The 22,925-nt window shown below is 46.2% G+C and overlaps 1 protein-coding gene and 1 long non-coding RNA gene across 13 annotated transcripts in view; one reads left to right on the top strand and one right to left on the bottom strand.

Moving 5' to 3' along the window:
• The window catches only part of LOC148055783 (uncharacterized), a 29,466-nt gene extending 14,999 nt beyond the window's left edge, over positions 1-14,467 (bottom strand). For 2 of the 4 annotated variants that reach the window (XR_015705129.1, XR_015705128.1), the window contains exons 1-2: positions 14,334-14,460; positions 5,376-5,471 (exon numbers count right to left, since the gene is read on the bottom strand). This is a non-coding gene — a long non-coding RNA (uncharacterized LOC148055783). Of the gene's footprint in view, positions 1-5,375; positions 5,472-14,333 lie in introns of all 4 variants that reach the window. The other 2 variants (XR_015705130.1, XR_015705127.1) reach the window with 1 other exon arrangement.
• The window catches only part of TBL1X (transducin beta like 1 X-linked), a 206,457-nt gene continuing 197,607 nt past the window's right edge, over positions 14,076-22,925 (top strand). For 3 of the 9 annotated variants that reach the window (XM_087759168.1, XM_087759161.1, XM_087759167.1), the window contains exon 1: positions 14,559-15,004. The gene's annotated coding sequence lies outside the window, so the exon portion shown is untranslated. Of the gene's footprint in view, positions 14,095-14,201; positions 14,405-14,437; positions 14,454-14,557; positions 15,005-17,522; positions 17,722-22,925 lie in introns of those variants that run through there. The other 6 variants (XM_087759165.1, XM_087759166.1, XM_087759162.1 and 3 more) reach the window with 5 other exon arrangements.

Here is a 22,925-nt window from a genome sequence, read left to right as displayed (position 1 = left end):
CCAGGGGATCTGAGCAGTTGCCGTTTGCACACAGGCGAGCACAGTTTGGAAAAGGGACATGTAAAAAGTTTAACCAAATAATACATTTGTCCAGGCAGCTGCGGCCATGCTAGACCCAAATACCTCCGTGGGAACCAACCTGTCAATGATCCCACACTAGGTTTTAGCATGGAAGGAGGCAGATTGCAATTAGAAACACTGAAGCTGTTCTTGATCTGTCTTACGCAAAGCAAATTAGCAGTTACAGGGCTGTAAAGACTGGAGCAGGAGGAGCCAGCAGCAGGAGAGAGAGGTGGCCAGTCCCAACCCAGGTTTCACAGGCGCAGGAATGAAAAATAACAAGGGAAAGAACAGGTTTCACGTTAACAGAGTGGCTGGAATTCAAGCCTGAAAAATTTCAGGGCTTTTTTTTCCCTCTATTTATATAAAATTTATAATGCAAATACAACCGTATTTTCATACGCTGTGCCTCTCAGCTCTATTTATAATTTGACCATCATTTTCAAACCTGGCTGATTAATATTAGGCCATTAAAATCATGCTCAGATTTCTAAACAAACATTCTCCTTTTTTATTGTTGTTGGAAGTGTTGAACTCCTGCCTTCCCCTATGGCATGTGTAGGATGGGCTGCCTTTCAGCAGACTCTTAGGGTGAAGTAAAACACTTTGCCACCACATAAGAGTCTCAGAAATTAGGCTCCTGAGGATATCCTGTTGTAAGAGAGGTGCTGCTCTTGCCCCAGTCCCCGTGCTCCAGCAGAGTCAGCCTGTGAACTTGGAATCATCGACTCACACAAATGTGGGTGGAAAGGGGGTCGTCTGTCCCAGCCCCTGCCCAGCACGGGGCCAGATTCAAAGCTGGGACAGTTTCTTCCCTCCTCTCCTACCAGGTATTTGCAGGGAGTCGCGGGGGCTCCCTTTCTCCCAGCCAAACTAACGCCGTGCCCCTGCCCTCTCCTTGAGCGAGGTGGGCTCCAGCCCCCGGACGCCCCTGCCAGACCCGCTCCTGTCCGCCACAGACTTTCTCATGCCCCTCTGGTTTCTGCTGCAGGGGCCGACTCCAGCCCTGGGGCAGGGCTTTGCTTTTGCCTCTGTTGAACTTCACGTTGCTCCTCTTGGCCCATTTCTCCAACCTGCCCAGGTCCCCCTGAACCCCAGCCCTGCCCACCGGCATATCAACCATCACCCCCATGCTACCCATTTCATCCCACACCAGCTCAATTTCTTTGCCTGTTCCACATAGAGGTAGATAGGAAGTGCCACTAAAATCCAAATTATCTTTGCTGAGGGGTAAAAGATCTCATCCACATGAGCCTATACTTCTATAACTTGTTCCCAAATGGCCGCTAACGCTGCCTGCATCCACAGAAACTGCCTACAGATTCACACCACATGTACCCTGCTTTAAACTTAATGATTTGCAATCAAAATGTCCTGACCACGATCGTGTTGTTGTAACTACAGTCCCACACTCTATTGCTTTATGCGTTTGCCACTTTCTCTGTAAGATAATACCCTCACCTTATTTCACAGGGGATCAGGAGGATGAATGCATTAGTAATATGGAAAGCATTCAGATTTGGGGGGGTGAGAAGCACCAGCACTTACGAATTATCTTATGAATACAATATAAATTATTCAGCAACTATATGTCCTTCTCACAAAGGAACTCATAGGGTTTGACCCTACTGAGCTTACAGATTCCTAACTAGAGAGGGAGAAAAAATTAAAGCCTAAAACATAAATGTAAACAAAAATGTAAATACAAAATAAAGTTCTTTTAAATACCTCATTGACCAAGTTTGCCCACATGTCACGTTTTACTTAAATAGTGACTTTGTCCACCATTTTAGGAAAAAAAAGTGCTCACTTCTTATGATACATGCTCATGCAACTCTAGTTTTACTTTGGTAAGTTCATTCATTAATCTATTTTCTTTGTTTATTGCTTTTGTTGGTGGAATGAAATCTCATACATTCCCTAATGCGCCAACTTTCATTAATTAAAAAAACCCTCAACCCTTTGAGATTAAAAGTGTATTCTTATGCCTATGGTAATTTTGCCTATGGTAATTTTACCATGGATTTTAATAAAGCCAGAACTCCACCCTAAAACTTTCAGAAACTGGGGGAGTGTCTATATGGAGAATTTGGAACCCACTGGACTTCATATTGTTTTCCTTTTCAAGCTCACGCTCTTTCACAACTGTAGAGGCTTGTGGTTTAAAACAGAAAGGCAGCTAGTGTAAGGTAAGTGAGGTCTTTTTGAACTTGGAATCTAAGATTTTTTTTTTTTTCTTTCCAAATCCTACACAAAGTATAGGGAAAAAAAATTCCTCAAACATTTCTTTCTAATTTACTTTGTGAACTGCAATCTCTCCCACTCATTGGTGTACTTTGGTGAGGAAATTGTTCTGCCAAATACAAGTAAAACGTACTGAAAGTACTTAACTGATCTGTTGATGGGTCATGTAAATACACTCTTTAAAGGGGTACTAATTTTAGAGATAATTACAAGCATTTTACGTGACTCCATTTTTTGTTGACAGCATTTCTCAAGTATTAGCAACCCATTTTTGGAATAATACAATCATGCCGATGAGATGCTTACATTCACTGCAAAAAAAAGTGCAAAATTCAGTGTAGGGGAGAAAAAACCAATTCAGGTATCACCTACAAGATGCCCTTTTCTCTCTTGGTCATTCTTTCATACTCTGGGACCATCTCTAGGCAGTACGTGAAGCCTGCGACCTGTCCACCACTTCATAATAAATATCTAAAATCTGCTTTGCACGTTATTCTGCAGGAAGAAATTAGGGACGAGCCCCTTGGCTGCTGTAAATGGAAAAAACTCCATTGGCTTTAATGGAGCTCTGCTGCCTTGCACTTCTTCTGGACATCCTCCCAAAACATTTCTGACACAGAGGAAAAGAGAGGGGGTATTTTCCAGTGGCTGGAGAAGAGGGTCTGGGACACCATTTAGGTACCTGTTCTCGTTGCTGCCCCTGAGCAGCCACTTCAGATTGATCCACATTAGAAAAAACGTTGCTTTAAGTACAGTCATAGGAATGTAATATTTTAGTATATTTTTTTCAAACTACCATAAATTCTTGTTCCTTACCCAAATAGTTTATTTTGCTCTCTTGCTGAAGGGAAGGCAGACTGCTGCAATGGCCTCTACACAGTGGAAGTTTCACTGAAAACCAGACCTGTAACCATTCCAGTATAGGCAAGCCCCTTGTTTACTTTTGCTTCAGCGTACCTTTGAGGGATGAGTAGGATAGTATTTCATCTGAGAGGGATGTTGTACTGTTGCATGAACTCAGCTCTGCAATTGCTGTTCACGCGTACCTGCATGGGACCTTACGCCGACCGACAGAGAGGGGCATGGGTGCGGCGTGGCGGCACAGCTTTCCGCGCCGGTGGCCCAGGCCTTCAGGAAACTCGTCCTGTCTTACTCACTCCAGCACATCTGCCAAGCTGGAGGGTTCATTCTGCTATTCCATCCTCCATGGGAGGATCCTTGTGGAAGCACATCTTTCTCTGAGGCAAATGTGTATGTACATCTCTACACACCCATGCACACCACTCCCCCTGTGTCTTCTCCGAGTTTCGCAACAAAATGGTACGATCAGCAATGCTAAAATACAGATTGGAGCGTGTAGCTACATTTCAAGGCTGTTTTTTTTTTTTTTTTAAATAAAGCTGATGACTGTGGGGGTTTCTAAAGTACAGTAAGCTGATGAGAATGTGAAGTTTTTTTCCTTTAGTTTTAGAAATAAAAAGGGGAAATTGCTTCTCTACAATTCTGTCACTACAGCATCTTCCGAGAAAAAAGAAACCTCAAGATAAAATTTATTTGCTACCCTCAACATGAAGGAAAAGCGTAAAGAAATGATTGTTGCTCTGTTCCTGGGTTTGGGTAGATCAGGGACTGAACACAGATTCATCCCAAGGTTCAAGCTCTGATTACTACTGGGAAGTAAAGAGTACATGGTGATAACTGGATGGGTGTTGATAAGGGTCTCAGTGTGTCACTCAACAGTAGAAATCTTGCAATGCAACTGGAACAACAAAGCCTTTCTCTTTGAACTGGTAGGATGTAGTAGAGGACTGCTGGCACCTTGGTCCCGCTGATTTCAGCTGGTCTCTGTGAGGGTAAAGGCTAATGGGTTAGGTCCAAGGTATGAAATGAAGCATGTTTGCATATTGTGACTGTGTGTTTATTGATGTGTGCAAATACATATATATAAATATTCATTTATGGTTGCAAGCCCTCAAATAATACTGAAAAATAAGTAATTTCATTCCTTTGCTTTGGCTGATGAATCTCATGATTGCTTTGCTGTTTTACAGCAAGTTGTAGACTTAGTAAAAGAAAGTAACAAGCGAAGTTAACGTGTACCCTACCAGAAAGATTTGGGCAATCTGTGCCTTTGCAAGCAATCGGGAAGCTTCTGTGGAAGCTCACCCTCACGGAAGGCAAGCTGCTTAGCTTCTCCTGGCACTGGGTGAGGGAAAGAGATAAAAAGTAATTATAGTCTATTTAGTGACCACACTCCAGTTGCAAATGCTCATATGGCTCTAGCTTGCCGATAAATCTTTCTAGCTGGCCTACTCATTACTCTTAAAACAGTAAATATAAACATTAATGAGTGCAAATGTCGACTGTTATGGAAATTGTGTGATATCTGAAAATCTTGCAGCTGCTCTTACTCCTAATTAAGTCCAAGTTCATCTGGAAGGACTGGAATTTGTAGAACTGAGAGTCCATAAGACTTAAAAAAAACCCCACCAAAACAGTCTTTTCTCTATCTGGAAAGTTACAGAGCAATCAGCTTGAATGATAACACGGTCTCACCCTAATCTTGAAGCTGATTCTGTGAACATTTAGTGCTGAAATTAGACACCATTTTAGTTGATATCTTTTTAACCTGATAGTATCCCTGTGTTGCAAAAATCCTTTGTATACTGCATATTGGTTTAAGTATTTTTGCCTCAGGATAATTTCAGTATCAGGCCCCTTCAAGTTCTAATAGGGAAGCAAATGAATAAATGTACAAATATGCCACAATAAGTATGTAAAGACACTGCCTCTATTCTTGTCACAGAGGGCTCAATCTAGATTTGTTAACATATAGAAATGGAAAACACTGCAATTAGTGTTACCCTGGGACTCGTATAAAAATGTTGATTTTCCATCTAACCTTTCTTTCAGAAGCATTTAATTTTTGATAATATATACAATGGTTACTTTCCATTCAAAGTTTTTCTTTAAAAAAAAAAAGAAGAAGAAACATAGTAAGTTTAATCACTATATACCCAAGGGTACTTTCAGTTCCAGTTTTGGTATATTTATGAAAATTCTGGGCTTACCTCACATATCTCAGTTATGTTTTCTCCAGCGTTTCATGGTTGACAGAGTTAGAGATGAAGCTTAGATAAGTTAGTTAGCATCAGATGGTTAGCATCCTCAAAAAAAAAACAAAAAACAACTTGAGGCTGATGAGCTAATTCTGTTCTAAGGGTAAGTAAAGAAATAATTTTATAATAAGGAATTTTATGTAAATGATTCAAAATACTACAAGTTGACTCATAGATTTGTATTCTTCATTACAAAATTTTAATTTCATTTAAATGAAATCCTTAAAGTCTTGAAAATAAAAGATCAAAAGAGCTTGGTACAGAAAATACAAAACAATGTAATCTGTTATGTCCTCTTAGTATTTCCCCTCTTTATCAAGAAAAAAGAAAGAAAGTCAGCAGCCTACACAGAGCCAATTACACAGAGGAATCATAAGCAACTGCAGTTTGTGAAAACATTGCCAGTCACAAATTGACCATGACACAATGCAGAAGAAGCTATAGTTTGAAGGCCAAGCTGTCAGTTCTGATTTTGGAAGTCTCAAAAGGCATAGTTAAACTTAGCCACGTTAGGACAATATTCAAGGGAGATGGCTAAGAGGCATACAGGAACGACCTCATTCCTATTATCTTTCCTAACTTGTGTTTCTAATTCCAACATTAAAGGATACGGTGAAATTAATGAGAAAAAAATCAGCACTGTAGGATTCAATGCAAAGGAGAAACCGTAGCATCTGTGTGGTGTGGGGCTGCAGCAAATACGGGCTACCTGGGGGGCTAATGCAATGGGATTTATGCTGTGACTGGGAGAGAGGGAGGGAGGGAGGGAGGAAGGACAGAAGAAGGACAGAAGGAAGGAAGGAAGGAAGGACAGAAGGACGGAAGGAAGGGAGGGAGGAAGGGAGGGAGGGAGGGAGGGAGGAAGGGAGGAAGGAGGGGAAGGAGGGGAAGGAAGGAAGGAAGGAAGGAAGGAAGGAAAGGAAGGAAGGAAGGAAGGAAGGAAGGAAGGAAGGAAGGAAGGAAGAAAGGAAGCAAGGAAGGAAGGAAGGAAGGAAGGAAGGAAGGAAGGAAGGAAAGGAAGGAAGGAAGGAAGGAAGGAAGGAACTTCTCACTTAGCAGCACTGACAGATGAAGTAGGAATACTCGATTTGAGAGTAAGGACAGTAAAGAATTAAGGAATCATTTTGGTTGTAATGGAGATTTGTACTGATTTATTGAACCTGTTTCTCCATCGCAGCTCAGTCTTTCAGATGACATTCTGTGTTATTTAGGAACTGCAATAGTATAAAAAAAATATTACTTATTAGAGGGGCATTCATCCCTATTGTATCCACTGTTTTTCCAGTAGTTATAAGGTATTGAAAGTGAAGGGCCTTATTATACTCCCATTGAAGTAGTGGCAAAACCACTGTTGATTTCAAGGGGAACAAGACAGACACTAAATAGATTTAGTACCTGAATGTCTTAATTTAAATACCCAGTTTTTAAATACAGCTGTCCAAAGCATGGAATTAGGAAGTATATTTTAAAAAATTAAATATTCATTTTTACTACATTTTGAATATCGTAATACTGTCTTTTAAACATTTACTAGTACTGTATTTTAAATTTAATCATAGAAAATGAGCTGAGTTTCTTCTCCCTCTCATGCATTTTTATTCATGTCCACGCAGAGCATTGGACCCTGTGAACAGAGGCTGTAAACTGTATGAAGTCAGCCATAGTCACATGGAACTTAAGACTGAAAAGCAGCTCTGACTCATTACCCTTGTAATAGTGTGGTGTACTGCTAGAGCAACGGGTTTGGACATTACACTTTTCTTTGCTTCTTCTCTTTCTTGCATAAGGTTCTAGAAAAAACTTTTGGAATATGAAAAAAAAAAAAAGAAATCCCAAAACTTCAGGGAAAATGTTTGTTTTATACAAAGCTGTTCCTGTTGAAAATAGAAAGACAGTCACTTTGCACACACCTGTAGAAATAATACATGTGCAGATTGGGACAGCAAAGCAAAACTTCTCTGTTGTCAGGACATCAACAACAGTTATAATGGAAATTTGTATTAAATAAACCGATAGGTAAGTAGCTAGCCAACCAGACTTTTGGCTTCTCAAAAATACCTCTTCTCGGAAGTCTGTATTTGAAGACTTTACGGCTAGAAAGCACCATTGTGATAGTTTACTCTGAGCATATAAGATCATAACATGGGCCATAGGACTTCCTGGTGCCTTTTGAAACTCAGTAGCAGTGCCTGATTTAAGATTCCGGTTAAAGAATATCCACACCAGTTGTTTCACTGGTTAATTTTCTCTGTCCTTAAAAACCTGCTACTTTGTCTGTAACTTCGAGCTGTAGATCTCCCTACGTTTGTGTGACAGATTGAAGAGTCCTCTGCTAGCTCTTTTACCGCACGTTGGTTCTTCTGGAGGGTTGAGTTACTTCATTGATAAGTTAAAGAGATGGCTATCTTTAAAAATAAGCCATTTCCTAATCCTTTCATTATTATCGGTACTCCTCTCTGTAGCCCCTCCAATTTATCATCACCTTTCTTGAAGTGCAGATAGTTGAATGGGACTACTTTAGTAGTAGCCAGACCAGCAGTGCCAAGCAGAGAGGAGTATAACCTCTGTTCTCCTTCTTTACATGTCCCTTTATGTATCCAGTAATCACAGCAGCTCTTCTGGCCATGGCACCACACGAGGCCCTCCCAGTCAGGTTAGTTTTCTGCCAGCATTAGCATCGTGTATATGAGTTTCTTTAGAAACCTTCACCTGTCTATTCATTGTTCCCCAAAATGGCACCTCGCGTCTAGAAATGATACGGCATACCTTGCGCGCTTCAGTAGCCGTAGAGATTGTGTAAAGAAAAGCCATCTTAGAATTCTTGAACCAAAAATTTTGCATTTGGCAAAGGAAGCAATCCATATGTCTTGCATTTTCCAACAGTGAATCATACTTTAAATCCTGAGTAATCCCACTGAACGAAGAGGAACCTTTTAAAGTGTGAAATATTATACAATGCCATGTCAATAGAAACAGGGAACTATCGCAGACTGCACCTACACTGATCTTAGTCTGAATCAGGAGTGCACTTCTGAAATGAATCTCCTGACTCCCCCCGTGCTGCGCTTCGGTACGCTTAGCAGAGCAGTTTCTGAGCATGAGAACTGCTTTCCCCTTGGGCGAAACTAACCCAGCCGGTGCACCTCAGGAGCGTGTCCGAGGTGCTCCAGCCAAGCACTGCCAGGCAGCCTGCGGGACCAGCCTGGGGCTAGGCACCCTCAGCCCCGAGAGGCATCTGGAGGCTGATGTTGGTGCAATGCAAATGTTTGGTCCCTACAACCACTTGTTTCGTCCTACCCACCTGCGCTGAGCTACTTGCTTATCTAGACGTAGCCACGTCTTGTTCCGCGAAACTCTTGTTGGCTTGCTCTGTGTGTGCACTCCTCGTGCGAGGGACTGGGCTCTCCTTGAGGCATTCCTGACAAAGTCCCCACTGGGCTCTTTCTATAGCCCATATTAACAAGAACTCTTCAGGAGGATTAGGTCTTCTCCAGGGGTAGGCTCCTGGTTCCCACCTCGCTTTAGCCACTTGGAGAAGTACGCTAGCAGGGCTGCTCCTGCTGCTGGCCTCGGAGGGTAAGATTATCCTCACAGGACAAGGGGAGACATCTGACAGCACCGCCACAGTGCTCAGGGCTCGTATACCTCCAGAATACCTGAGCAACTAAGGGAGATGATACCTGGCCACCATCTCTCACATCCATAGCACCACCTCTGCGTAAGTCTGGCTTCTCCACAGGAGATGTGATGCTGCTAGTTCTCTAGGTGTTTCACTCTGCAGCCAGCTCCTAGGTTGAACCGCTTTTTCTTCTAAAATCTTTCATGGGAGGAAAAAAGGCCTGAAATCATAAGCTGTCCCAGGCATTAATTCAGCACAGCTGGGGACATGCAACACTGCATGGATGAGGGAAGACAAGGAAAGAGATGATCACCTCCCTCTCCTTTCTATCCCAGACTGGCTGGAGGCCAAACTGTCTCTATGAGTAAATTAGAGCAACATAAAAAAATCTCTGTTCCATCTGAGGATCCTAAGGGACCCATATAGCTAGCTCAGCCCTTCATGTCAGCCCACTAAATAGATCACAGGAGCATAGATTACATACATCAAAAAGTTTCTGATTTATTTTACCTTAAGTAATAACAATTACACATGTTCCACATACTAAACAATATCTTCCATATAGTAAATAGGAGTGTTTCCCTAACTTATTTAGATTTTTGCAACTGCGCTTTGGAAGAATCACTGAATGTGGTCTTATCATCTTATATAAAGAAGCAAAAATACACTCGGCGTAACGCTTACCTAACAGGCAGTGGCCCTGAGCAGCGGAAGATGTGCGTTGGTTATATAATGGCACAGGGAAGAAACTATGAAGAGCGCATCCCAGTTTGCAACCTCTGCAACAGCGTAATAGCATCAAAATTCTTACCAGGAACTATTAGATTCCTGTTAGGTTAGACTGAATTCCTGTTAGAGCCCAAGGGATCTAGATCTTCACGTCTCGATAGGGTGGATGAAAAAATATCACTAGAAAGTGCAGGTATTACAAGCCACCTGAAGCAAACTATGGGGAGAGAAAGGGTAGAGAGGATAGAAGAAGGATCAGACCACGCTTGCTTTGCAAAATCAAAACATTTTTGACAGTTTTGCCTTCCAAAAACTTTGAAACAAGGTCTCCCACTTTGCTTTTTGATTTTTATTAATGTTGTTTTACGGAAGAGGTCTGCTTGCACAAGTGCTCGTGAATTAAGCAAAAGCTTTCAGTCAAGTCCAAAGATGTCAATGAAGTAATATGTGAAGAAAAAAAAATACCAGTGACGGTCTCAATTCCTGAAAATATCTTAGTCAATCAGAATTTCCTTTTAAAATTGAAACTCCTGGTATTAACAAGTGGCTAAATGAGAAACCGTTTTTTGATGCTGCAGAGCAGTTGCTCACATGAGTGACTCTATGAGAACATTTATCTGAAAAATATCAAATACTGTAAAGGTGCTCACAAAATAGAAATCCAAGCTTGCCGCCACAGATGTGCTAAACAAAAACAACAACAACAATAATAATAATCATGTGCTAAAAGTCTTTACTTTCCCACCACGAATTTTCTAGCAGGACAACTTGTAACAGGAAAGCTAAGCATTTATGTTTAACATACTTCCGAGTGTTGCAGAACTAGTGCCTAACATGTCACATTTCAGTTTCTAGAATATCTATGTTTTGCAATGTAAGAATTGCAAACTGCACCTGTATCCAAATAGTCTGGAGGCATCGATTCAAGTTAAAACACCAGTTCAGTTTTCACTATCGTGTCAAAATTTTTTATATTACTTCTCTTAAAACCTTAATGAGATCAGCAGATCCACATTTTTTACATTTCATAACAGGAGTAAATAATCAATCCGTATCTCAGACTTCTTTTGTGAGAAGAATTATTTAACTACAGCTACGTAAAAGTAGAACCAATTATTTATTTTTTAATGATTCACTTATTCAAGAGAACTTATTTTCATCTGTATAGTCAGAGAACAGAAAAACATGGTGTGGGGGGAAAACATAGTTAGAAACAGTTATCAACACAATACAGGATGATGAAGCACTAGAAAAATAACAGTGGCTTTCATCTTTTAAAATGCAAAATATTTTGTCTTTATGATCCCATTATCTCCACAGTAGGCCAACCCTGCTAGCCCTTGACTTTGATTGTTTCAGGTTTGGGTTTCCATTTTAATGAGGGTAAGAAACCACAGCTCTGACTTCCTTCGTTTGGAGCTGCAGGGCCGCAGCAGTGCCGCCGATCACCGCCGCTGCGTCACGAGTTATGAAACTGAAAAAACCCGAGACTCTTAAAAACCTGGTGATTTCTTTTATATGTGGTCGCTTTGGGATCTTCTGTTACACGAAGGCCAAAATTATTGTAACGGCCAGAGCAGCGATTCACTCTTCTGTCTTTTACTCTACCATCACTTTGCAGTTGGGTTTTTTTTCATTTTAATTGAAAAAAACCCAAGGCTTTCTCATGGGTTCTGTGCTGCTCCCCTTAGCCAAGCATAGCTTGAAAAAAACACCTTCCTTGTTAGACTTCATTTTAAGTTCTCGGCAAGCATCACATCAATATTTAACCTCCTCTCCCTAGGGGCTAGCTGCAGCCTGCCTGGCTTCCCGGCGTAGCCGAGACCATGCCTGCCGTTGCTGCTGCTGCTGCTGGGCACCGCTACGTACAGCCCGTTCGGACCGGCCGTAGGAACCGGCTCAGGGAGGGAGGAGAGGTAGGCGAGGAGAGGTAGGCAGCCGCGGCCCTGCAGACTGGCCCTCTTCTGCTCGGCCTGCTTCCTGCAGGACTAACGCTGCCCTGCTGAGGGGCAGCGGTTGCGCCCAGGTGAAAAAGAGCAGAAGTCACTTCATTGTGTCCCTGCGAGGCTGCAATTTAATCTCCCTGCCATCGCCATACCTTCAGGTCCCCGCCACCCCGTCTTTCCTTGCCTAGCTCTGTCTCCCTGCCTGCTCAGCAGAAGAGCGCGCCTGGCTGGGCTCTGGCCAGCCTGGGACACGCTGGCCGCGTGCCCAGCTGGGACCCGGTGGCTTTCCGAGTTCAAGCACTGGGGTAGCTGTACGGCCAGAGCACCCAGGCGGCGTCGGACGAGCACGTGCTGCTCCTCAGCAGTGAAAAATCAACCACGGGGCTTGGAAGGCTGCGCCAGGACAGACCCGTAATGCCACCCCGCACCGGAGCCTGCGGCTCAGGACATCTCCCCTGCCCTGCCGCTTCCCTGCCGCGCAGCCCTCCTGGGCGGCTGCCCACAGCCCGCCGCGCTAAGCTAGCCCACCCGCCGCGCTGAGCCGGGCTGAGCGGCAAGGACCCGGCCTAACAGAGGGGCTGGGAGCTTTCCCTGATTTTACCAAAGCCAAATTGCTCTCCACAGGAGGCAGGAGGAGCGGGAAGGGTCCCAGCCTCCTTGCTGGGCGACCAAGCCTCGGAAGCTACGCAAGTCTTGACTTGGGACCGTTGTCTGACGAGTCTGCCTCGTTTGTAAGCTCATAGGACTTTAAAACAAAAGCAAGCAAGCAGGCAAACAAACGAAAAGCACAAGAACTAAAAATTCAATGCCATCTCACTATAAATCTGGAGGGGGTTTTGTTTGTTTACATTGTTAAGTAATAAAAACCTAATGTAGGTTTTGCTTTTGAAAAAAACGTCAGTCAGTGAGCGGGAGCTGATTTAGATGGGAGACATTTGCTTACACGTCTTGTCTAAGCGCCGATGGCCTTGCGCTGCAATCTCTAGGCTCCGAATATGACAATTAATCACATCAGCCCGCAATAACATTTCCCAGTGTACGAGAGTTCTCATTTCAACACACACATGGATGTATGTAGCAACGATCTTTGTTGTGCTGCCTCGGATGACGTCATATTTTTCCGAAAGAACTCTTGGTGACAGCACATATGTAGGCTTTGGGCTAAATGTATAACGAGCACGAAATTCCCTTTAATGTCAGAATAGGACCAAAAAAAGAAAAAAGTGGAAAGGTCATTTGGAAAAAAACAATAATAAATACGACTTTCGGGGCCGCGCGAGTCTCGCCGTCCCCAGGACGAGCCCCCCGAGGCAGACGCCCAGGCAGCACCCAGATAAGCTCATTATTTGCCTGACATCAGCCGTGAGGCCGGGGCGGGGGGGGGGGGCGGGGGTCGCGGGGCCGCGACCGCCAAAAAAAGCGCGGCGGCCCCCTGCGACCGGCCGGACCCCCCCGCCCCCTCCCCCCGCCATGGGCCGGGCCGGGGTCGGGGGGGCGGCACCGGGGGGGGGGGAGGGGGAGCGGTCCCGCTGCCGGTGGCGGTGGCGGCGCGGCGGGGATTTTGCGTGCGCAGCTACTCGGCGCCGCGCGGTACCGGCGCGGCGCGGCGCGGCGGGGCACTGCGGAGCGCGGTAATGATGTCAACTTGTTATTTACTTTCCAACCCCGAATGACGGAGCAGGGCGAAAGGAGAATCAATCAGCCGCCGGGTGACCCTCCAGGCGGAAAAAACACGGGAGCCCGGCGCCCGCCGCGGCCGGGGCGGGGGAGGGGAAGCACATGGAGCCGGCCCGCGTTGCATCATCCGCCCGCCGCGGGGCCGCGCGCCGCTCCCGCCGTCCGGGGGGGGTGGGGCGGGGAGCGGGACACGGGACGCGCACGCTGGAGGCCGCGGCGTTTGTGCCCCCCGGTGCGGCAGTCCCCCCCGCCGGCAGCAGAGCCCGCTTCTGCTGATTCACAGCGATGGAGGCCGCCTCAGCCCGGCCGCCCCCCGCGGCCCCGGGAGGGGAGCGGGGAGCGCCCCGCGCCCGCCGGCCCGGCCCGGCCCGGGGAGCGGCCCGGGGAGCGGAGCGCGGGCCTGGGCAGCCTGTGCCGCCTGGGTCATCGCACCCTGCCCGCTTCGGCGGGCGGAACCAAGCGTCGTAGTAATAATAACAATAGTAACGGCAGCGATGCCTTCCTCTTGTTCATCTGCGCGAGGCTCGGGCAACGCGCCCCGGTGCCGGCCGGCCTCTGCGGAGCCGGGCGCGAGCACCTCTCCGCGCACCGACACCGGCCCCGCACTTACAAATCACAACCACAACAACAACGATGTCCGCACCCGCCGCCGGGCCGGCGGGCGCGCGTGCGGGGGGCCCGGGCGCTGCGGGCGCCGTAGGTGCGTGGGGGAGGGCGGGCGCGGGCCACGCGTGTCCCCGGCGGCGCGGGGCGGCCGGGCGCGCGGGCCGGCAGGGGGGCAGCGCCGCGCGCCTCGGCGGGGGTTGTCCTGCCTGCGCGCGGGGGGCGGCGGTGTGCGCGCGCGCCGGTTTGTCCCCGGGTTTCCGCTCCGGGGGGGCGCGGGGTGCCCAAAGGCAGCCACACTGACACCGCCGCGTGGAAGCGGGCGGCGGGAGTTACCTGAGGGCACCCCGCGGGGCGTTGGCGGCGCCGGGGATACCCGCGGTGCCTCGAGTCGCCTCTCCCGGCCTGTGCGTGGGGCTGCGCGGCACCCGGCGGGGGGAGGGCGCGGCGCGGCAGGTTCGCCCCCCACCCCGGCCCTCCTCGCCCCGCCGGGCTCCGCCGCTCGCCCGCCCGGTGCCCCCCCCCCCCTTCCCCGCCGCCCGCTCGCCCGCCCTCCCCTCCCTCCCTCCACGCCCGGCGGTGGCGGCGGCGGCGGCGGGCCCCGGGCGCGGCCGGCTCCCCTCAGCGCCGCTCCCGCCGCCGCCGTGCGCCCGCACCGGCCCCGCCAACCACCCCCCCCGCCCCCCGCCGGCGGAGCCGCGCCGAGCGGCGGCACCTCCTGACCGCCATTCCGCCCCAAAACTTTCCGTTTTCCCCTTCCCACTCTCCGGGACTTCCTTGTGCCGCCCGTGCGCGCGGAGGGGGAGGAGGAGGCGTGCGCGGCGGCGGCGGCGGCGAGGGGGGATTTACAGTCTCCTCGCAGGCCGGCCGGGACCCCGGGGGAAGAGGAGTTGCACCATGCGCGGCAAGTGAGGGGAAAGTCTCCGCCAGCGCCGCCCGCAGAAGTTGAGGCTTTCCCCCGCCGCCCGCCGGAGCGGGAGCTGTGCCTTTAACGCCGGCTGAGCGAGGTGAGTTTCCGAGGCGGATTATTCATCCCGGGGAGCCTTTTTTTTTTTTTTTTTCTTGGGTTTGGTGGTTTTTTTTTCCCCTCTCTTACGCGCGCCGAGGTGACAAACGTCCTTCCCCGGCGCAGTCCCCCGAGCCGAGCCCGGGGCCGGGGCCCGCCGCCCCCCGGCGCCCCCTCAGCAGCCTGCCCGGGCCCGGCGGGCTGGCCCGCCCGGGGCGGGGGGGTCGCTCAGGCGCTGCCTGTTATGACGAAGTTTTTTGAACCCGGGCGTTTTGGGGTCTGTTTGGGTGGGTTTTTTTGCCGAGGAGCTGTGTGTGGGGCTGCCGCCCCGGCGGCGGGTGTGCTTGCATCTGCAGACCGAGCCCGGGGCGGGGGAGGGGGGGCAGTTTCTGGAGCGGTTCCCTACTTCTGGGATAGTATTTTAACGTGTTTTTTCTTTTAAAAAGAAAAAGGAGAAATGCTGGGGGGGGGGCGGGAAATGCGAGGTATTCACCCTCAAGTGTGGAGTTTGCAGAGCCTGGGTGGGGGAGGGGATCCCATTCATCGCCAGGGCTTGAATCGGCAGCGGGCGGAGGGGCCGATCGCTCCGGCGGAGCGAAGTTTACTTCCAAGTAGGTAAACAAGTTCCCCCCCGCCCCCCGCCCTCCCCCCGCCCGCCCCCCCCCCCCGGTGATGCCTGCCGCTGCCGGCCCCGTTACCGGCGCTGCGGGCTGCCGGAGGGGCGGCGGGGCTGCCGGGGGAGCCCCCGGGGGGGCCGGGCCGGGCCGGGCGGCGAAGGCCGGGCGCTGCGGACCTGTTGCACGGCGGTGTGCTGCGGGCCGGCCCGCCCGCCCCGCGCCCCGGCGGCGGCTGCGGGGGAAGGGCCGGGCGGCGGGGCGGTGGGCGCAGCCGCCCGGCGGGCGGGAAGCCGGTGGGCGCCGTCCCCTCGGCTTGCTGTCATCTCGCCCAGCCTGTCCCCCATCTTGCGGCGCCGGGTTCATCGCGGCGGTGGGTCCGAGCCTTCGGTTCGGTGTGGCGCGCGGCTGCATATCGGTGTGGTGTGATGTAAAGCGAGTGACCCTTGACCTATTTGATTATATGGTGTTGGGTTGGCGGGGAGGCATCCTGCGCAGCACAAAAAAGGGGGGGGGAAGACACAAAGCCACACCCTAAAAGTTAGGCTTGCATATTAATTTCTCGAAGTCGGTGTTCAGACTGAATAAAGGCTTTCCTTTATGTTGTCTTAACATGTCTCTTGCCGTTCTCCCCGAGCATTTGTACGGCGTTTTTCCTTTCTTGACGCTCAAGTCTTAAAGTGTAGATGCGTGTGCGTGTGTGTTGGTGGGGGAGGGGAAGCGGTCTGTTTGGCGGAGCTCATCGAGTGTTTCGCGAAAAAAGAAAATATTGCAGCGTAATGTTGCAGAAAACTGAAATACTCCATTGGAAAGAGCGCTCCTCGAGTGATGATTTGAATAAAATGGAGTGTAAAATTAAAATTGCAAGACTGGTATTTTAGGCTAATAGTATGAAAACAAATATATTGTGCCGGAGGGAAATCTGATTGTAGGTAATAAATACAAGGTCTTTCCTCGTGACAAATATAATGTCATATCTTTCTTCCTTAGCCCATTTATTAGCAATTCTTTAACTGAGACTGCTCGTGTGGCATGTACAAGATTTAATATAATATACCTTGCTTCCCATGTGGCTGCACATGCTGGATTTAGGCCTCTTCCTGTCCTACAGTTAGTGTACCGTCAAATACAGAGACACTGGGCAGTTTTTGAAGCAAATATATTCATTCTGTGATAGCAGATGTTGTTGGCAAGACAGCAGGATTGTCCTAGCGTGTTTCAGCGTTGGTTTGGGGATTTTTTATTTATTTATTTTTTTAAACAATTACAGATAATAATTGCAACATCTCAACAACAGTGGTAGTAAAAGGGAAGCTTTCCCACGGAAGGTTTGTGGAGGGGGTGGGAGGAAAAAGGAAAGCAAGAGGGGGAGGATGCTATCACATTAAAAATACATTAAACCTTTCTTGAGCTACACGCAATGATGGTAAGAGATTTGAGCAGAGCTGCTGTAGTCGTCTCAGTTTAACACCTTCAGCAAGCTAAGCAACAGCCAAGGTTGTTTTTCTTCCCCCTACGATGAAAAAGTGTGTTTCAGAAGCAAAGAAGATTAAAAATTGCACGTACATATAAACACTGGCAACGACACAACTGGCCAAGTCTCATAGGACAAAAAAAATCAACACCCAACCCTCTGCAGATAAGTTGTCATCTGAATACATCTGCTGCCCTTCCCCCACCCGATTAAGTAACTCCAGTGTCCTCTGTCATGCCACTGTTGTGAATTATGCTACTTCTTGTTCCTTTCAGCGGGTGGCAAGTGTCCTCCATGCTCTACAACACGAGTATCGAAAGAGCAAAAATAAATTAAATCTGTGATACGGAAGGGGGACATGTCTGTGCCTGGAATTGTCAGGCTTCTGCCCCACCAGTTTGTCCAGTTTTGGGCCTCCCATTTATTTACAGATGGGCTTTTCTCGATGGGGCCAGAAGTAGACCTGTTTGCACATGATGTGTCTGATGTGTTGTGCCTCCTGGAAGGAGCTTCCTGAACGGATACTGCTCCGGCAGCGGCAGTCATTAAAGGCCTACATCCCCAAGCTTGGAAGGTGGTAGAGGAGAACGTCCTGCAGCGCAGACGGGATGTTGTTTCTTGGTAGTTGAGGTAAGTCAGCAGTGCGATACGCTTAGGATTTAGCGATGCGCTGAATTCAGTTCATCATGGAGCTGAGGCTGGAAAACCCACCCCGGGGCTTTAGTCTGGCGATCGCTGTAGATAGCGCGTGGGTGCGTGCTTCGGTGCCATTAGCTCTTGCTATTTTCTGTTGGCTTCTGTTAGAGTCCAGTGTTAGAATTCATGCTGTAGTCGTTACTGAACCAACGTTGTTTGTATTTTAGTAGTGCCAAGGGGCCCCCATCCAAATCAGGGCCATTTTGGGAATATCGTAGACAATGGTTCTTGCCCTGAAAAGGTTGTAATGTGCGTAGGTGAGGGAGACAAAAAGCCAGGAGGGTAAATGGTGGAAAAAACTGACTCAGGGGAACAGCAGCTGATTGTAGTGCCTTATCTGCGGGACAACAGTGTGACCTCAGCTGGTAGGAGAGAGGAGAGTTGTTAACACCTGGCAGCGTCGCTGCCGATAAATCGGGCTGCTCCGCGCAAAGAGGGTGCGGGCATCCTTTCGCCTTTGTGACATGTGATCTGTACCCTGTGTTCTCTTCACTATTACTCTTTTAATTCCCAGTATTATTTTGGATTATGTACACCAGCCTGCCTATAAAATGATCGGGGTTTTGTAACTCTTGAGGGCAGATTCCTTTTTTTCATAATCTTCATTATGAGGCAAGATGGAAGTAATTTTGTAAACTCTTTTTCAGCTGCTAAATTAAACTCCATTCCCGCTTCCCTTCCCTCCTCTTGCCTATTTTTAGTTAGGAGGAAATAGCTGACCTCTTTACAGCAAGAACCCAGACCCCCTGGGTGCCATTTATAGGTTTCTACCAAATGGCCTACTTGGACAAGTTGGTTGAAATTAAACAAAAACATTGGAACTATGGCTCTATATAGGAATAGCAGCCTTCCTGTCAGTACAAAATCTGTCATGTTAATGATACTGAAACAAAAGTCCAAAGGTAAAAAATGGGGTTTAAGTTATTTTTCTTTTCTTTGGTAGACAAGAGAATTTTTTTTTTTTTTTGTGTAGCAGTCTGGTCATTAACATCATGGGATTTCATTTAAGAATGACTGACAGTATTTTGTTTTACAAACACAAGAAGCCCCCTGAAGTTAGGACTGTGTAAAAACTAGGCAGAATCAAAGAAGGATGTTCAATATCGTAAGACAAGGTCATCATTTCTTGCCAATTTTCTTCTTGTGTAGAGATCTTATCCTAGACAGATATATAAATAATAGTTACTAGTATTTTAGTAATTCCATAGACATATAAAACATTGCTTCTGCGAGCTTAACTGAGAGCAAGTTTAACTATGGATACGTGGCCGGTTTTGGAGGTTAAGGAGCACAGGCGTCTTGCATCGCTTTTCTTGTGCATGTTTGTATTTAGTTTAAGTGATATTGATGCTTTGGAAATATTGGACTCCAGCAGCAGGTATTGGATTTCTTCATTTGTTGTTTGAGGAGAGAAGAGTATATGGGTGTACATGCAGTCTGTATATTGCCTTTGTAATCCTCTGTCCAGGTCCCAGCCACCAGTCCCTTTCTTTATTCTGGGTGAATGACTGCAGTAGGAAAAGAGGCTTGGGGTTAGGCGCATCTGATGGTTTGGCTTCCATTTTCATAATTTTGTTGACTTTATGCAATAAAAGGGCCATCACAGTGTTTAACCCCATTTCTTGACCTTCTCTATTTGTAGTACAGACAGTCGATACATGTCTGCTTGTCCTGTTTAAATTGGAGTGCATGTAGAGATTCATAACTTTATATGAAGTTATAACAGAATTTTATGCCAAGAACCCTATGGTATCCATTCAGCATAAAATCATGATAATAGTACTGTAGTATGAAGAAGCAATTATTTTAATTTTTTAGCTAAATGCATTGCATAAATACCATTTGGCTTGGGTGTTGAATCTTACTCATTTGCTAGGAGAAGTTACACAGTACACTAAACACGTGGACAAAACAGTGCCTCCTGATGCTTGGATGACACGACTTGTGGCCTATTTATGAACAGACGAGTAGCACTAATAATGTGTAATAATTATATATATTTATATACACTCATCAAAATACTTTTCTCTAATTAAGTGCTGAGTTTTATTGACTCTCTTTGCCATTGGAGGGTGGAACAAGGCTTTTTAAAAAGTAATGTTCTCCATTAATATGTAACGGTTACTCTATACATTGCTCCACTGCCATTCAAAATGTGAGTGTATTTACTGACCTAAATTTCATTTGATCTCCCAATTCTTAGTTACAGTTTAACCTCTTACTTCTATGTAGTGGGTTTAGAATGCATTTTCTCACATAGAATCATAATTTTGTTAGGTGGAAAGATGTGGTAACATCAAATGTGATTTTATTTTTTTTTCTCTGATTGTAACACAACTTTCCCATACCTGCAATAAATTATTGATACAGCAAAGAAGCAGTGTTTTTCCCTTAGGCATTAAAAATACTTGGAAAATATCCTTTGACGTTATCTTCAAGAAAACAAAGAGGATTTTCTTTCGGTGGATAGATTCCCTTTGTCATTCTGCAGAATAATACATTTGTTGTGCTCCTTTTTGAAGGCAGCAAACTGCACTGGATGTACAACTTTGGCTTCTGCTGTATTTTGCTGTATAGCACTATGAGCTCTTCATTAATCCTCTACCACTGAATGGAGACTCTGTAGAATATTCTCCGTAGTTCAAGAGTGAAGCCAAGGATTTACGATGTATATTTCTGAACAGAATAATCACATTGCAGTAGCACCACTGAAAGGAAGCCATTGCATTGTTATGATTAACATATATACAGCTGTTGTGTTTCATGCTTAGAAGTGTCCACTGATGAGTTTGTGCCAATTTGAACACAACCCTGTAGCTTACAGAAAAATAATTGGGAAGACATTCTTCCAAAAGAATTGACAGTGTACACTTAATACATACATGAGATATTTATAAAGTGAAGTAAAAATACGGATTTTTTTCTTTTTGCAAATCCATGCCTGTTGGTAACTTACAATTAGGAATCGTTATAACCATATGATAGTTTCAGTGCCGTTTAGCAGCTCTAAGCTGCTTGTTGTCTATGCCAGTGGGTTTAGTCTGGTTGCTACTGGCAGAGGCTATGTGTGCGTCCAGAGACCCATTAGTACTAAGACTTTTGTTAGCACACGGTCTCAGTTGGAATTGTTGACCAGTTTCACAAATATTAATTGTTTGAAATGAACTACACTAATTGCCGTATGTGTGTGCATGCGCACGTACATGTACGTAGATAGCCTTAAGGTAGTCTGAAAAGTAGCTTTGGAGAAAAAAGGAGTCACCCTGAGGTTGGAGAATGGTGCTGGAGTGCAACGGATAGGCTCTTAAACCCTGAACTAGGATACGCTCAGGTTTCAAGCCCCAGTCAGCAGCACCTGAGGTTGTGCAGAGCCAGCAAAATGAATGTAGGACTGGGCCAGGCTGGACGTCAGGTTTTGGGAGAAGGCAGAGGTGTGGCACCCTTTAATTATGTGCTTGCTGAAATGTGGCAAAGTCAGGAGTGCATACTGTGCTTGTACGTCTGACTGAACGTGGTGAGACCAGGAGGTGACAACTGGGGTACTGTACGTGGCTGAGGGGTGTTTTCAAACTTCAAGATTATAATAGCTTCATTGTTTCCTCGTTTATTTTTTTTATTCTGTTAGGTTTTTGATTGCTCTTAAAAGTAAAATTTAAACCCTCATCTCAACAGAGAGATCGAGGCGAAATTACTGTCTTCCCTAGAGTTCTTCACAGATAGGGTTGAGCTTTGCTGACGGGGTGCGACACAGAATCCAGGCACGGACAGTGCCTGTTCATATTGTGGGGATTAGTTTCCAAGGATATCTATCTGGTGCTTTTTACAGTCACAAAACAAACTTAACTCTTCTTGTGCCCATTTACATGCACACATGAACTAGACCTCTAGGAATTAATTTGGTTACAGAATTGATTGAAACACATGAAATCTTTCTAAATTTTCAGAAGGTATTGGTAATGTTGCCAATTACATGCATTTAACTTTGCTGTTTGTTTTTTTTTTTTTACTTTTTGGATGGAGTTTTGTCCTTTTTTAATGAAAGAGCTTCTGTACTTCTGTGTAGTTAATACAGTTTACTTTTTAATTTGTTGGCTTTTAAACTAAAATAATGTAATCTGGAAGGCACAGATAAAAGGCAGGCCTGAGGATTATTCTAATGAGGAATGCATCTTCCTTCCTATCCCAGTTCTCAAAAATGAAAGTAAAGAACAGAAGCAGGTACATTTTTAATAACATTGCATGGTGTTCACAAGACAGATTTTGTGTCATTCTGTGAAAGGTATTCAAGGTTTTTTTATTTCCATGTTGACTATTACTGGGGTTTTTTTTGGGTTGATGGTATAATTCATTAACAATGCTCATTTTTAGATATAGGAATCTGGTTTTATATTAAAAAATCCAAACACGCTCGGCTCTGATACTTCTGCTTCTATCAATAAGTATCTTACATAACCAGTTAATTTAAATGAGCCAATTAGTTTAAAAGTAGTGCATGACAGTGTATCGTAAAAATTCATCCAGCTTCATTCTCACAGGATTTTATGTGCTTGGAAAAAAACATAAGGCAAGCTGAAAGGATGGCCCTAAATACGATATTAGAGTGGAAGGAAAGAACCTATTTATTACATACAGCTCAAATTTACTAAAGCATTAACATAATGATTACTCTCACTGCTGATGAATGAAATCAACTTTTCTGGGAGACCACTATCGTGTCTTTACTACCTAGTCTGGTAATGCTGGGTAGAGGTTAGTTAAAAAATAGAATGTAGCTTAGGGCCTGATGGGCAGTTTACAAGAAGGAGGAAGGTTAGTGGGAGTAGGTTACCTCAAAAGCTAGGCTCCACTGGTTTTAACCTGCTGACCGTCAAGTAACCAAAAAATTTTTTTAGGAATTTTCTGAACTGTGTTCAGTGTTACGATGGTAGTGTCTATGGTATGTGGGTATTTTCTAATATGTTAGTGTTATTTTGTGGTTACAGCAATGGCTTTTTGTGTGTGTCTGGTTTTTCTAATGTTTTGCATGTTTCTATGTGTATGTGCTCACAGCTGGATTAAATTTTTTGTTTTACATTTTGCTTAGGGTAAGCAATATATTCTTCACTGCATCTATTACATTACCAACAGCATATATTTTG

Source organism: Nipponia nippon, unplaced genomic scaffold, assembly GCF_047370975.1.
Source record: "Nipponia nippon isolate SJK-2023a ecotype South Korea unplaced genomic scaffold, ASM4737097v1 scaffold_2, whole genome shotgun sequence".
Lineage (NCBI taxonomy): Eukaryota > Metazoa > Chordata > Aves > Pelecaniformes > Threskiornithidae > Nipponia > Nipponia nippon.
This window is presented reverse-complemented; position numbering and strand designations above follow the sequence as displayed.